The following is an 18,093-nucleotide window of genomic DNA, read 5'->3' on the forward strand; positions in this document are numbered from 1 at the left end:
CTCACAGTTGTAATGTTTATTGGTAATGATGATTCATGTATCTGATTTGGTGGAAATATTCCATGAGCGAACCCCATCATTTCTGCTATAGAATTTGGATGTGTCAGATCAATTTCATATTTGGATCGCATTTCACATTTGAATGTATTATTATTGGCGTGTAGATAGAAAATATCATCTGCAACGACATCATTTGGTTTTTTATCATGAAACAATCTGAACATGATATGTTTCTGTATGACGGCATTGATCTCTTCTATTTCGTAAGCACCACATGGAATTTCAATTGTCAACTTTTGGGGTATCGATGAGTTGTCATTACTGATTCTAAAACTAACTAAGTTATTAGCTTCAGTTATATTATTGATTGTATTGCATCCATAGAATCCCAAAAGTCCTAATCCATAACGACTGTTCCTATCCAATTCAATTGGTGGAAAAAAATCCGCACTCAAGACACTTGTCCCGACAGCTTGTAGCTCGAACTTTCGTGACATGACTGATGAATATTTTGAAACACATTTCAATTTATTATTGTACACAGCAACAGCACATTTGAGACAATTTACACTTTTTGGAAGGTGTTGTATTGTAATAAGTATCATTTTTATTGATACCAATATTCACATCCTCTATATTACAAATACAACACATAGATTTTCGAGGTATAGGACCATCATTAACATCCGAATCTGAATTTTGATCGTGGTGGTGCTCATAACAATATCTATGTTTCATTATATCGATGTCATCTTGCAGATGCTTAGGCAACTTTTCCCAAACATATGCAATCTCATGTGCAACACATGCAAGTATCACTTCCTTAGGCATATTTGCAAGCATCACTTTATCCATTTTTTTCAAGGTACCATATTTTGAAAACATTCTAAGTGAAAACCCCATTCCCTTGATAGCCTCCCGATCCAGTTTTGGTGTTGAATCCATTTTTATTTGGAAAATTATTTAGAGAGAAACTGCAAGCACAAGTGACCACAGAGAACTGTATTAAATTTCTGTTGTCGATCATAGTTATATTTGATTTTTACATTCGAACATTTTCGAAAGAATCGAGTCAATTCCAATGGTGGGGGTAGATCTCCAAAACTATCGAAATATGTGACTTCTTTCCCACATTTTTTATATGCCACCCAATGTGTTCCTGGTCCACTTATTCCATCTAAATTAACAATAGCTGTCTCGTTTTGTTTTAGACCTGAAGATGGTAATCTATCACGCATAAAAACACCACGAAAATGTGGAATTTTCATTTTTTGTGCATAATAACTGAGATCGAGATCAGTAAGAGGCCTCTGAGGTAGGGGTTCAATCAGTTTTTTGTTCTGTTTGTGGCTTTGTATGGTTTTAAATATAGTCCTAAACCTTTACGGTATGGTTTGAGATATATTCCACTTCCGCGTTTGCCTAATGCTACAGCCTCCATGGTTTTATTGTGACGATTGGCTTCCATTAAAGCCGCTCTGCTGGCTTTTGCCGAATTCACGGCCTTCGTAATACCAGCAGCGGCTCCCGCCAAACTTCCTAGTGCGGATAGTCCAGCAAAAATTGGTATCAATGGTAAAAGTCCACCGATCTTGGGAACAGGAATTATGCGTGGTGTGCGGATTTTCTTCTTTCCACCGGCAGCTTAAAGGTATTTACGTGCCGCCTGCAATGCCACAGTGATAGCTTTTTTGCTATTATTCGTCACAAATTGATTCCCACCAGCTTTCTTCAATACATTTCGCACTTTATGGACTATCCCAGCACCAAATGCAACTTTTTTAATATTATTTTTCTTCGATTGTTTCCTCTTACATTTTTTCTTATTGGTACTACAACCCATGCCCATTTGTCTTTTCGCTTTCATAATGTTGGTGACAAGTAATGCAGCTGCTCTTTCCCCAATACTCGCGTCCTTTGATTTAACCCTATCCCAAGCGCTGTATTCAAGTTCTTTGTCGGCTAAATGTCTTGCTGCAAGATCAGATGGATGCTTAGAATATTGAATATCGTGTTTTTTGCATTCAATATCTAATTTATTGATTCCAGGATCGTTACGAGCTAAACGTTGTTTCAATTTTGTACCCGGTCCACAGTATTGATATCCTCCAGGTAGATGTAATTCGAAAGGAAGTTTGTTTATTAAATCAATAACAAAACCACAACCTCTTTTAATTTTACGATCACTTTCAATACGTCCGTATCGTTTGATGGTACACATTGAAATGAATAAGCTAATAATTTGGGTGTGGATTGAATGGACAAAGAGTATTCAGACATGGTCCACTACTTCCATCATCAGTTCGAGGACTCATTATAGGACCTTCAAATTGTGGAAAGACGAATGCAATGATATCACTATTAACACATCCACAAGGATTGAGATTTAGAAATGTGTATCTCTATTCGAAGTCACTCAATCAACCTAAATATCAGTACTTGCGAAGTGTTTTGGAACCTATAAAAGGATTAGGTTTTTATACATTCAGCAATAATGCAGAAATAGTGGAACCCTCCGACGCTAAGCCTAATTCTGTTTTCATTTTCGATGATGTGATATGTGAAAAGCAAGATATTATTAGATCATATTTCTGTATGGGACGTCATAAGGATGTTGATTGTTTTTATCTAGCACAGACATATTCACGGGTACCCAAACAGTTAGTGCGTGACAATACCAATTTCATTATAATGTTCAAACAAGATGAGACGAATTTACATCACATTTATTCAGATCATGTTTCACCCGATGTAACATTCAAACAATTCCAATTGATGTGTGTTAAATGCTGGGAGGATCAATATGGATTTCTAGTAATTGATAAGGATAGAAAAATAGATGAAGGTAGATATCGCAAAGGATTCGATAGTTTTATATACCCATGATCTTGTTTTTGAAACTTATTCGATCACTGAATATTGTAGAGGTCACTTCATCAACGAATTGAGCTATAATTTAAAAAGGGCATTATGAATACAAAAAACGATTCTGAACATAAAAACAATGAAATGAATTTGAAACGTCAACTAGTAGAGACAACAGAAGCTGTCAGACAGAAATTCAACTCTATCAAGAATGATAATATTGAAAATCGTTCGACACTTGAAAGATTGTATGAGCCCATAATGAAACCATTGAATGTTTTATCATCAAACGCTACTTCTAAATCAGCAATGTTATCACCAAATCGTGGATCTGTTCAATCTACTTCAAATTATCCCATGAGTACTCCAATAGGAAGAAAACAATCTTTTGATGGTGTATCATCTGTGAATAGTGACACGAGCACACTTCAAGACGATATGAGAACAACTCTATTCGAAACACCATCATCGTCCCACATCGATTCCTCGGATCCTGACATCTCACCTGTTATGAATGAAAGTGGTGAAGATGTTTTGATGAAACATTTGAATAATGTAAAATCTAGAAATCCAGCATATGATGGAACATTTGGCGTACGTATGGATCCAATTACACAAAAGCTGAAAATGGGAAGTCTAGTGGTACATTTCAAAGATGGAAACATTTCATTTTGGGATGCTAATAAAGTGAAAAAATATGAATGCGCAGGTAGTCCAGAATTATATGATATGATCTTTTTGAAGAATCCACAAGATGTTGATAATGAAGAAACTCGTCAAGTATATTCCAAAATATTGAAAATAACGAATGCTCCATATAAACAATATCATCTGAAGAATGGTTTTGAAAATACAAATTCTAAAAAATTTCGTGAAGTCATCAAACCACTATTAGACTCACGACAATATCCAATTAGGAGTTGAAGTAAAATTGGTGGAGCACTCAAACGAGTGAAAATGGAGAAAACATATAATTCTAAACCTGCGAAATATGTGTACTGCAATTCACCGAAAGAGTTAGTTGCTCGCCTACGACTATTGGTAGCATCAAAGTCAGCTGGACATACCGGACATGATAATGAAATAATTTCAATAATTGAAGAATTACGTGAAGAAGGTATAATATATTATTATATATCCATAAGTAATGATCACTGTCACATCATCATTCAATGCAGTAACATTATCACTTTTTTTCTCTTTAATCATATTGAAATAGAATGACTAATGAAGTAAGTGATATCAAACGACAAGTTGTTAATGAATTACATAGACCTGCAAGACGTAATTTTCGTAGAAGAATAACTACCATCAAAGGTTTTGCAGATCTATGGCAAATAGATCTAGCTGAACTACAACCTTATGCAAAAAGTAATGAGGGATACCGATATATACTTGTAGTAATTGATTGTTACTCAAAATATCTATGGACTGTGCCAGTTAAAGATAAAACAGGTAGTACAATAACTAATGCAATGAAATATGTACTGAAGAAAGCCAAATTTTCCCCTAAACATATACAAAGCGATCAAGGGAAAGAATTTTTTAATAGAAGCTTCTCATCTCTCATGCGAGAATATAATATCAATCATTATTCAACATTCAGCACAAAGAAGGCAGCTATAGCAGAAAGAGTGATTCGTACAATAAAGGCATGGCTCTACAAGGAATTTTCGATGAGAGGTCACCACAAATGGCTTGATATTCTTCCAATTATAACTAGTAGATATAATAATAAAGTTCATCGTACAATAGGTATGGCACCCATCAATGTTGATTCAACAACAAAATTGAAATTCAAGGGTATCAATGGAATTGGAGGAAGACAAAGTAAACCCAAATTCCAATTGAATGATATTGTACGTATAAGTAAATACAAAAATATTTTTGAAAAGTCTTACACTGCGAATTTTACCACGGAGCTATTCAAGATTGTTAAAATTAATAAAACCATCCCAACGACTTATAATCTTGAAGATATGAATGAACAGCCGATTAGAGGATGTTTTTACGAAGAAGAGTTATTACGAACCGAGAATCCTGACGTATATCTGATTGAGAAGGTGTTGAAGAGAAGAAAAAATAAAGTATATGTAAAGTGGTTAGGTCTTCCTAGCGAACAAAATTCTTGGATTGATGAATCAAATATGGTTTAAATGTATCTAATAGTGACTTTTATGAATAAAGTAATATTAAAGTTCATTATTGTTTTCATTTCAATTATAAGTATGTGAATTGAAAAATATTGCAGCGGTAAACATTGCCCCAGCCATTCGCAATGTTCTGTGTATACCAAACCAAATTAATTGTATACTCCATTCCCGCTTATATTTTTCAACTCACGATATTGAAAACACATTATCATTCCCAAAACTAATCGCCGTCACTTTGAAATGCAGTATCCAACTCTTTTTGCCAATTATCTCTCACTGATAATGCCGTCTCATAAAGCTTAGTCGACTGCTCAAGCTCAGCCTGAGCTTGCATTCTCGAACGTTGATGGAATTGCTTATCTTTACCTATTTTTGAACGGAGTTCATCAGCATCTTTAGACATTCTAGCCAATTCAACCTTCGCTAATGCAATCTTGGCATCTAATGCTTCAAGAGTTTCATTATTAGCATTAATAGCTCGCTCACTCTTTTCAAGTTCAGCAATAGTCATCTGTGCCTTTACAAGACGGTATTTTGCTTTCCTTTTCATTTCCCCAAACCGATGGAGGGGACTGAAAGAAGATAGCGGTTCAGCTTTCAAATCACTCTTCATTTCTTTAGGAGTACCTTTTGGCTTCCTCTTCGATCTGTCACTTTTCGTTGCGGGTTTTTTCTGTCGCACAACACTTTTGGATTCTTTCTTTCCTTTAAAGTCAGTGACAATCGATGAAGATGCCTTAGTAACCTTCCTCTTGATTGTTCTAGATTTCTTATCAACACCAAGAGGAAGGGTAGATGAAGAGTGTTTGAGTGATGATAATTGCGAAACGATCGGATTTTCAATAATAATTTGCTCATTTGGTTCTGGCACATCTGCAAAGTTAACGAAGTCGTTAATATCAAAATCATTTATCGAATCTTGACTGGATAAATGTAATACTGGAATATTTTCAAAATCAGTCTGATCGATATCAACAAGTGGTGAACCATCTTCAGCAATCAATAGCGGCATAGAGCTCATGATTATTAAGGTCTGAGGAATGATATGTGATAGCAATAGAATGTGGATAGGAAAGGTGATGATGTTACTGAGACCTCACCATTTATAGAAGAAAATAAACTAGCGCATGCGCTCTTTCATCAACTGGCACATGCGCTCTCTCACTAAACTATTCACGCATGTAACAATCTTTGTCATTTAAGAGGAAAACTTTGTGTTGCATGCATGTATTTTTAAATGTTAGAAAATAATACAAATAAATTCAAAATATATATATATATATATATATATATATATATATATATATATATATATATATATATATATATATATATATATATATATATATATATATATATATATATATATATATATATATTTATTAATAATAGAGGACAATAACGATAATAAAAAATATAAAATGAAAAATGTTAATATGTCTCTGTGGATGTGGAACGTTCTTTGACTCTATTCCTCAATAGTTGTTGCTCGTGCGTCAAACACCAACATTGAAAAAAATGGATTCTCCTATTGGGGTAGAGTTGACCAACCTTCTCACACAGATCCCAAGTACTTCTACATGCATTGCATACATGATTCCAACAATTCATGGAATATGTATCACAACGCAAACAACGTTGCAGTGGAGTTGGAACGGCAGCACAGGTACCGCAAATATTTCTACAGATACCTATATTGTTAAATATTATAGGTTCGGAACACTTCAGACACTGTAACTGTTGTTGACGATAATCCGATTTTGTTCGCTTCGGTGGATGAGAAGGAGGCGATAGTTGAATCCGCAACACGCAATCACTACACATACCAGTACATGGATTGATTGAATCCTTAGGTCTACTTATTTGACAAAAGTAGCACACAATAGCCCCTGCAATCATCATTGGGTAGACACACACTTTTGGTTTTTCATTCCACTCTTTTGGAAACGGCATTTTACTAATTCGATTAGAAATATTAAGAGATGACTTACAGAAACTCTGAATGCTCTCTCCTACACCTACGATCTCTATTTATACAAATCAACATCATGTGAAAGTATAGTGGGATAACTTCTCCTACTATTCCACTCTAAACGAGTCAAGTGGGAGTCGCATCACCTCCTATATAAGTCGACTTGCAAACCTAGAGTTCATTCATTCACTCTCTACAACTGTGATCAAACAACAACAAGATGAATTCTGCAAAAATAAATGCTGCATTAAATAGAATATCTGCTGTTGATGAAAACAATTGGATAGACGAATCAGATGATGAGGATGTCAATGTTCCGCTAGAGGAAGTGATAGTTGAAGCAGAAGATGTTGGAGTCGATGAAGATGAGATAGACGAAGTTGAAAACGAGGCCAACCAAAGCGACGAAGATGATGACGTGATGGAGTTTGAGAGGGTCATGGATGAAGAAGGAGATGACGAAGGGATAGAAGCTGACACAACTGAAGGCGATGGTGCTTTGAGGATCGGTATGCGAACGCTCAATGTCAGTGAGACACTGGAAGATCCCTTGGATTTGTATTGTGCAATGGATGCATACGTATTGATCAGCACAATAGATGGAGAGAACAAAAAACTATGTTGGTGCTGCTTTCGGTTTTATTCGCATAGAAACAATAATGGAGGGTGGTATGCCCATGTCAACACCCACAACACTGTCTCAATTATGGAAATGGGGCAGAATTGGTGTGAAGCTTGCGAGAGGCCACTAACAAACTTCACCCGAGTATCTACATGTATTATATGTAATAATGTCCAACCTGTGGCACAATAACCGTGGACCTACTGGTCAAAAAAAAACAACAGCCCTTTTCAGGGCTACATTATTCACACAAACAGTAGTTAGTTGTATTAGTATTCATAGATTATATGACAAATGAATACTTTGACTAATAAAAGTCTAAGTAATTTGTTAGTCTTTGAATATCTATATATTATATGACAAATAAATTACTACTTTGACTGAAAAGTCGATATTTGGAATTTGATAGTCATTGAATATCTATGCATATGATGAGTACTACTTTAAATGAAAGTTGAAGTTGGCATTTTGTCAATCATTGTATGCATATAATGATGAATACTTTTACATACATACATTTTGTTTGAGACTATAATGTTAACAATGGTATGAACCTGTTTCTGTTTGAAAGTATAATGATAGCTCTGAAAAGAGCTATTTTTTTTTATTGTTTCAGTCTTCAATTGTAGCCCTGAAAAGGGCTGTTTTTTTTTATTAATCCATGCAATGGTATGGACTAACGCTCCTCATCATCATCAGAAACAATGATGATTGTATCATCATCTGTATCTGATGATATACTGATGATGTCATCCTCATAATCATCTGAATCAGACGATATACTAATGGCATCATCATTAGCATAATTATCTAGCTCGTTATCCTCTAGATCGTCTAACTCATTGACATCCATCTCTAACTCTGCCTCTACTTCCTCTTGCATACCTTCTTCCATACGTGCCGGGAAATCATCAGGTAGATCATAGATACGTTGCAGCATTTGTGCAAAATTTGTACTGAAATGATCGAACGTTGAATCTATTCCATGTACCTGGATGGGGCCTGTACTCGTCATAGAACACTCTGGTACACTCATCGGTTCGGTGGTGGAATCAGCACTCGACATTGTGGAAGAATGATATAGAACTGGGATTGATGCTTTATTTATATTGGAAAAAAAAGGAGGGGGTGAAGTGTAAATGTAGAACAATTCAGTGTTTGAAATTCGAAAGCAATAAGAATGACAATTTTCTTGAAATTCTAAGTGATTATTATTATGAGAAACTCTGAGTGATTATTATAAAAAAAACTAATAAGGGAGAGGGAAAAAGACACTGCCCCAACCTCGCAGTGCCTCGTGTACACCAACCAAAAAGTGTGTACTCCGTGGAAGGAAAGGAAAGGAATAGAAAGGATGGGAGAAATGAGGAAACGATTACATATCATCGTCTGAATTCAGGACTTCATCAATCAGGATAGGGGATGGTGGAGGACTATCATCGGACTCATTGTCAGCGTCACCGTCATCATCGTCATCGCTGTCGTCGTCGTCTGTGTTTCCGGACTGTGTATCCCATTCGTAATCATTCCGCCAATCATAGGGATCTGGATAATCCCCATCAGACAGGTCCGCTTGATCGGTTCCAGTAACGTGAAGCACTTGTATCCGATCATCATAAATTATGTCATCATAATTCATCGAGTGAGGTGCCGTCGTGGAGGTAACGAAACCTTCATGGATAGAAGCCCAGTAAGGATGTTGATGCGCTGGGTCACTGTACGGCTCAGTAGTTGAATCAGGTTCCATGTTGAAGGTGGCTGATCAACTGAATATTCCAACAGATAATTCCTACTTTTATACTTTTGAAAGGGAGTGGGGGAGGAGTGGGGAGGAGAGCTATATTCCATGAAAGAGAAAATTGAAAATACTATATGAATTATATGAAATATACTTATTGATTTCATTATGAAACATATTTTCTTCCCAAGAGATTATTTACAATAGATTAGAGAACACAAAAATTGATGTGAGGTATTTGCATAGAAGAACTTGTAATTGAAATAAAAAAAGGAAATAATAATGAGACGAAGTGAAGAAAAATGCTCCAACCATCGCATTGTTCAATGTGTACCAAACCAAAACAATGTACACCAACAGAAGTATGCAGACGTATGTTTGTACATAGACAAACAAGCACATGATGAAACCCTGTACCGTGCATTCTCTAACACACACACACACACACACATACACACACAAAATCTCATATGAAAAAAAAAATCTGAACGATCCATGCACCAGACACTTCAAGGTCACAACGCCTTGACTTCACTGCACAACAAAAAAAAAAGCAAATAACACGTCATATTGGTGGGGGGAGTATTAGAACCGGGAAAAAATTTCTGAACGATCCATACACCACACCCTTCAAGGTCACATCACCTTGACTTCACCAAACAACAACCAATAAAAAAGCAATTAATACGTCATAGTGGTGGGGGGAGGCTTAGAACCGGCTCAAATCTCCTACTTATGTTTCATCCATTGTCACATATGGATGTGAAATTCCGGTTCAAACTTGGCCAAACACTTCTCAGAATCATCAAGACGTTCTTGTTTTTGGTCAAGAGTGAGCTCGCGCGGCACCCACTTTCAACAGAGTTACCTCATAGTCGAATGTTCATGCAATATGAAGTTAACAGGTTTTTTGATAACTTACTAACTCATGCATTTTCATTTTTCGATTATTCATAACGATTTTGTTAATTTTTTTTATGTTTTCTGGTGTTGCTTCCTCATTTGGACGTCCAACGCATTCCGCATCGTCGGTGTCTTTACGACAACGATTGAAGTTCAGTCATTATTTCTGGTGGAGCGGAGTCCTTGTGATACTTTTTAAGTCACTGCTTCGCTTGAGCGGTATTTTCTTCAAAAACACGAAATTGTTTTTGATCCATTGTTTCGAAAATAGAATATCGGAAGTAGAATATCATAAAAGCAACAACTTTTTTTTGAATATTAGTACTAACTGAAAAAGCGGCGAATGCAATAACACTAGCGCCATCTATTTGATTTGGCCCAAGACTTTTCAACCCAGGTAGTAGTACGTACTATCCCTCTTTCCGAATAAAACTTAACATAAAATATAATTTATTTCAATCGTACTACTAGAAATCAACCACCATTTTATACCAATAAATCTGTTAAGAATTCTTCAACGAGTTCATCATTCATCTAGGACTTTTCAACTCACTATTTGCAGAAACTTTATCGTTCTTCGCTGTTTACATACTTTGGAAACTTTTTGAAAAGAATTCATATTCTTGAGCGGAATAAATTATTTTCCTCAGAAAGTTGCACAGCTCCATCTCAATTTGGTGGCGGAGAAAATTCAGTTTACAATGCAAAAAGCTGCTTCATCTCTTAAAATAGTTTATGTCTTATCTATGGAGAGGAAGTTATTAGTTGAAACTTGCGTTTTCTACAAGATAATGCTTCTATCCTCGTCCGAACAACAGAAACACATAAAGTGAATAAGTAGTTCGATGCAGTATCTGGAGAACTTTTCCCTGTTTTCCAGAAGACATTTTTGACATTCAAGGTTTCTGGAAAGTTTTCCAGGCTTGTTTCTCCATGATGGCATGATGGCAAGTTATATTCGTTGTTCGAGTGTTGCGATACACTTACGATGATGAGAAATGTTTTGAATTGCGGTGATGGTTACGAGAGAAATGAATGTTTCGAGCCGTTCATTGGAACAAGAAGATGACAATAAAAAGTAACGTAGAACAGAAAAAATTGAAATGGATGTCGCAGCTGGTCAGCTGGTCAGCTGCGACAGGGTGTTTCAAATTCGATCCTTACCATTGAGATCTCGGAAAATATAAGATATACGAATATGATTAAGTGAAGGCAAAGTTGCTCATTTACCTGATTAACAATATGACGTTGAGAAAGTTCTGAAATTCAAAACAGAAGTTCCGGAAAATGGTTTTTTGTTTTTTTTTTTTTGACTTTATTGTTCGAAGGATTCCGAAATGAATTGTACTTCTTCATTGCCAATTTCTCCCTGCTATATAAATGGTGTTTTCAGATTTGCTATACGACGTTTCGTCTTCCGACCACCATCATCAACTTTATTTTTTTATGGGCGCTACATTGGAGTTTTTCTGTTTTGAATCGTACCAGATTTCACCTCTTCAATGATGTATCATAAGTTATCAATAATTTCATAAAATTTGAGATATTGAAACAAATTAATTCTTATCATAATAGGCTTTGACTTTGATGTTTCTAAATTTGACTTGCAATTTGTTACACTCAACGACATTTTGTTGTTGTTGTTGAATTTTTGGCGAAAAATGGCTTTCACAAATGAAGAAAAAAGAGATATGAAACAAATTCATTACAAATACGATAGAAACAGTGTTAGGGCATCAGAAATGTTTTTAAACTTGTATCCCGAAAGGCAATAGCCACATCGAACTATTTTCAAATTTTTGGATCACCGAGTTTGGTTTATTTGAAAAGCCGAGGAAAGAATATGGAGACAGAATGGACCAGGAAACTGAAGAAAATTTGATGAATGAGGTATATATGGGATGAGTTGAATATTGTGTCCTTTTCAATAAAAATTAATAATTTGCAAATAAACATGAACCCGGGGAAATATACACATCAAGTTTCATCCGAAATGAATATTTGTCATACAATAAAGCGGTTTAAAATGTTACAAAATACATGTATGTCAAAAATTGCATCCGGGTGATCCCGAAAAACGATTACAATTTTGTAATTGGCTAATAAGAAGACCTGATTTTCTTGTTTTCCTTGAAAATGTAATTTGGACAGATGAAAGCACTTTGACGAATTGCGGGATATTCAACCGTAATAACGAACACATTTGGAGCATAAACCATCCCAGACAGTTCCGAGAAATTCGACCTCAGGTGCGATTTAATATTAACAAGTGAGCAGGAATTTACAAAAATTTCGGTCCTCATTTATTTGACGGAGTTCTGAATGGAAAAACCTATCACCAGTTTTAAATGTCAATTTTCGAAGACTATTTGGATGATCTACCTTTGGCTAACTATAACAACATCTGGTTTCAACATGATGGTGCTCCACCGCACACTACCAGACGAGTATCTAATTACCTGATTGAAAAATTTGGTGTTAAATGGATAGGGAATAATGGACCGGTGAAGTGGCCAGCAAAATCTCCAGACTTATGTCTTATGGATACATTCTTATGGGCTACACTGAGAAGTAGAGTTTGTGGTCGAAGGGTATATTAAAATATTGAGGACCTTCAACACAACATTGTTAGAGAGGAAAATTTTTCGTTCAGTGAATAATATTCGAAGAAGGGCACAGTTGTGATATCATGAACAAGGGTAGCATTTTGAGCATCTGCTGTGATTTACTTTTTTCTTTACATTTCAATTAATTATTATTATTTGTTAAAAGTTTTATTTTCATTGAAAAGGACACAATGTCTAATTTACCTCATATACACCTCATTTATCAAATTTTGATTGTTGATTCTGTCTCCGTATTTTTTCATTGGCTTTTCAAACGAACCAAACTCGGTGAGATTTTGATCCAATAACTTGAACATAGTTTGATGTGGTTGTCGTCTTTCGGGATACAAGTTTAAATACATTTCCGATATCCTAACACTGTCTTTATGGTATTTGTAATAAATTCGTATCATATCTCTTTTTTCTTCATTCGTAAATATATCTGTTTTTTCATTCGTGAATAGCTCTTTTTTCTTTCGTGAAAGGCATTTTTTGCCAAAAATTCAGAGACTTGTAAAATAACAAAATGTCATTGAGTGTAACAAATTGAAAGTCAAATTTAGAAACATCAAAGTGAAAGCCTATTATGATAAGAAATAATTTTTTTCAATATCTCCAATTTCTCGAAAAAGAATAACAACTTATGATACATCATCGAAAAGGTAAAATCTGCTTCTATACATAAGAAAAAATAATTGATAATGCTGTCCGGAAGATGAAACGTCGGATAGCAAATCTGAAAAAACTTTTGTAGCAGGGAAAGAGTGGCAAGGTGGAAGTGCAATTCATTTTACGAAATTTCTGTTTTTCCAGATATCTGAGTAACTTTTGAAACAATGATTTGCAGGATAAATAAAAGAACAGGTCAACAATTATACTGTTGGTCACATTTTGAAATATTCGTTCTAGAGACAAATATGGAAGCAATGAATCAGCGAAAGAGATTTTTTATTAATTGTTGAATCAAAATCTAATAACTGTACAATGAAAAGAAAAAAATTTTCTATAGTAGACTTTGGTGGCAGGTGGCACCTCTTCATTCAAACTGAACGTACAATAATCCGAAAAACAAATTTTATACGAGAAATTCTGTTCAGTGAGGCTTTCATAAAACTCGATACGTCTATCGAAACTATCTTCGTTCAATTCATGAACTAATCTAATCTTGTATGGATGAAATTTGTACTTATGAAGGATCCTGAAAACATTTGTACGACTGATTCCTGATTCTCGAGATACCTTAGTGAGAGATTGCGAATTTTCCATTAGTCCAACGTGCCCTAAAACTGCTGTACAAATAACTTCATCGTTGACAACTTCTTAACGGTTATGCTTTTTATTGTTAACCTATCCAGTTTCCATAAATTTGTGGTACTTATATTTGAATAGTATATATATTTGAATTTCTGCCTCACCGACCATACTTAGACCTCTCGCCAACCGACTACCATCTTTTCAAGTATTTCGATAACTTTCTCACTGTCAAAACTTTCGCAAATCAAGACCAAACAAAAACGGCTTTCGTTGACTTCATCGAATCTCGCTTACACAATTTATATGCTGACGGAATTAATCGACTTGTGCACTGGCAAGAGTGCACTGATTCGAATGATACTTCGATTAACTTGAATAAGTAATAACTGAGATATATCAGATTAAAATGAACTCATAAAAACGGCAAGATTTTTGAATCAACTTAATATTTCGATACCCATGAGATTATTACAAAAATGAAACAATTTTGTAAACATATTTCATCGTTGTCGGAGAATGGATGCTGAACATTTTGGCTGTTATTATATTTTAGCATATCCTGTTTTGATTTTTTTTCATATTTCTGATTTTGAAAGGTTGAAAAACACAAAAAAAACGGCAAGAAGCATTGTTTTCATTAGAAAAATATATTTCGAATGCACTCATTGGAATAACATTTAATGAGTTTTGATTGGATTCTTCAGTAGAACTATATTCATTACACGCTTTATATTAGCTTCACGTGAATGTATGTATGTTTGTTTGTAACTCTCCTTTTCATTTCATATCGAGATCTGTATTTGACAGAAATATCGACATTATTGCTTGATCTATTCGCGGGCAGAAGGCGCTGTACGTAACCTCCTTGATATAATTCGAACTCACTTTACATGTATCTCTTCATTTGAAAAAAGTATTTTTTGAGACGCTTTTATTAGCTTTACCTGTATGTATGTATGTATTTATGTTTGTTTGTAACTCTCAAGCTCGGGATTTGTATTTGACAGAATCATCGACATTATTGCTCGATCTATTCGCGGACAGATGGCGCTGTACGTAACCCCCTTGATATATCGACATTATTGCTTGATCTACTCGCGGGCAGATGGCGGTGTACATAACCTCCTTGATATAATTCGAACTCACTTTACATGTATTTCTTCATTTGAAAAGAGCATATTTTTTATCAATACGCGCGCCTGCTGCATTATTGTAACCCTTCTCTGCGCGCCTGCTGCCTTAGGCCTGGCAGCTGATTTTCAGGCTCGCTCTCCGGAATCGGAAAATATCAACGGTCATTTTTCTACATAATATACGACTAATTGATCCCATAGTTTAGATAAAATAAATATAGTTTGAAAAGACTAAAAAACACGCTTTTATAACATTTGAAACTAAAAAATGGCAAATAAATATAGTTTGGAAAACTAAAAAACACGCTTTTAAAGAACATCGAAATGAAAAGTTAAGAATATTTTTTTTAAAATAAGCTTAAAACAATAACGAACGAAACATACTAGTATTATTGTGAAAAAAGCGTGGGCGCTTCGTGCCATATTTTTTGTATATTAAGCGCGATGTTCTTTAAAAGCGTGTTATTGAGTTTTTTAAACTATACTTATTTTTTGAATCAAACCAGTGTTATATAGAACTTCGAAACACCTATCAGATATAAACAATGATATAATAAACCAAGATATATAAAATGCTGAACATAGATTGAAAAATACAGACCATGGGCCTGTAAATTAAATTTTACAACCATTCACCCTTGACTATCAAAAAAGATCGGACAAGACAAACTTTCAAAAAACGTGTTTTCGATCGGTTATGTAACATTACGCCATATTCATTACAAGAATTCATGGACAAATGCCCTCTTTCAGTTTGTATCAAATGTAAGCATCACAGTAACTTCATTATACTCATTAATGTATATCTGTGATATATACGTATTTATTTTTATCCTCACATTTTTATATACTCATTGTATTTACCTTTACCACATAATTCTATTTATATTGATATTAAGCGACACTTGTGTTGTCGATGTAATCATTTTTCTGACTTTAGTTTTACCAATTATTGAAATTGGTCGGTCGGTAGCCGGGCGGTTCGACGTGGGTGCTTTGTTCACTCAGCACTCAGCACTCAGGCCGATGTGTGAGTCGATGGTTCAAGCCGCAGGCTGATAAGTATCTAAGGAAATACCATAAAATGCATAGTGTGGAAACATTTAGAATACCCAATGTGTTAGGAATCACCTCGCACAAGTTTCGACTTCTGAGGGTTGTCGTTCGTAGGGGTACGATAGCTGGTTCAAGGAAAAAATATATTTTAAACATATTTTTTTTAAACATGAAAGCTTCAATAAATTTATCTATCTAACTATTTTTCTGTTACTTGAAGAAAAGTACACTCGTCTAACTGACTTCTACTTGACGAATAAGATTTTAGCAATCCTTTTGAAAAACTTGTAAATTTTTGGAGTTTTTCAAAAGTAGAAAATGATCAATCTGATCGAAGGTTTTTCTTATATCAGTGTACATGACATCATCTTGTTTGGTCTCTTAGATCGAGATAACAAGAAATATAATTCTATTTATTCTATTCGCTGTTTGTTACTATTGAACTTTTGGACACGAATCAATGATGATTGATCTGTTGTTATCAATATTCTATTAGATTTGAATATTTAATCATGTAAAATGCATTCAAATATAAGAAACTTTCGACTGAGACAGGTTCTGTTTTATACATAGTTGAATAATCATCCTGCTAATAAAGCTTCAAACGAGGAATAAGCTTTCCGTGTACTAAAACAAAGAATCCGAATTAATCTAATGACTCTGTCGAGGAGATATACCTACGTATTGAGAATAATGTCTGTCGTGATAATACTCAGGGAAATATTCGTTAGCGACAGGCATTTGCCGTACCCAACTACCTAGGAATGTTGAGAAAGAAAAATGTTTCCAATTTTGAAACGAAATAATCCTTTCTCTGCTATTTTTGCTGAATTATTTAAATTAGTGAACCCATCTAAAAATATGGCATTAGTATATAAAAACTCATGGCCGTACTCCTTCAGATATATTGTCTGCATTTTATAGTCTTATTGATCTTAGAGATCTCTCAAAAATTTCCATCGGTTAAAAAAGGGATAATGGTCTCTCTGTGAAAATAAAAAAAATTCAGGTTCCACCGAGATTTGAACTCGGATCGCTGGATTCAGAGTCCAGAGTGCTAACCATTACACCATGGAACCTTGAGAATCTTCTACGGTAAACAAATTTTTCAATATGGTTTTGTTGACAATTATCAAAGTCTACCTAATATTGAATAAGCCCAATGCGGTTGTCATATATTACATATATCTACTTCAATTTAAAAAACCAATGTTGGATAAACTGAGAAATGAATCAAGTTATGAATCTGGTTTCATAACCGAAGAGAACATAACATGTTCTTGTCAATTGCCAATTTTTATTTCATTACGTCGTGTGCTTTGAAAATTATTAGTTTTCTGCTTTGTAAATGATTTAGTTCAATGAAATCAAATCACAAGTTTTGTTTCAGGTGAGGACTGAAACAAAACTGGTAGATTCAAGTACTAAGTAGGTCTCCCAATAACATGATCATTTGAAACGAAAATATAATAACATGTATTTTTACGAATAGAATATTGTTTGAGTTCTGAACACTTCATATAAAATAATTGTTTGGATTTCTACATTTACATTCATTTACCCTAACAAAATAACCACATTTCTTGGATGTGACCGAGACATCCAGAAAAGAATGAAGCGATGATGTTAGAGCCACTGTCATGGTACATCCTAGGAATGTCTGAAGTACATCCTCGTGCTACTTAAAGAACATTCAGGGGACATTTTTCTGAAAACTTTCAAAGGATATCCAAAAAACTAATGCTATTTAGAGGCACGCGCCGCCGGCCCTCCGGTCGGTACCGCCATGTC

At 34.8% G+C, this 18,093-nt stretch overlaps 1 non-coding gene across 1 annotated transcript; it reads right to left on the minus strand.

The window, feature by feature from the left end:
- Positions 1 to 17,309: 17,309 nt before the first annotated feature.
- TRNAQ-CUG (transfer RNA glutamine (anticodon CUG)) lies at positions 17,310 to 17,381 on the minus strand. Its single transcript has one exon. It is a non-coding gene; the product is annotated as a tRNA-Gln (tRNA).
- Positions 17,382 to 18,093: the final 712 nt, after the last annotated feature.

This window comes from Leptinotarsa decemlineata, unplaced genomic scaffold (assembly GCF_025532065.1).
Source record: "Leptinotarsa decemlineata unplaced genomic scaffold, Ldec_3_MD MMD2_tig00000576_RagTag_RagTag, whole genome shotgun sequence".
Lineage (NCBI taxonomy): Eukaryota > Metazoa > Arthropoda > Insecta > Coleoptera > Chrysomelidae > Leptinotarsa > Leptinotarsa decemlineata.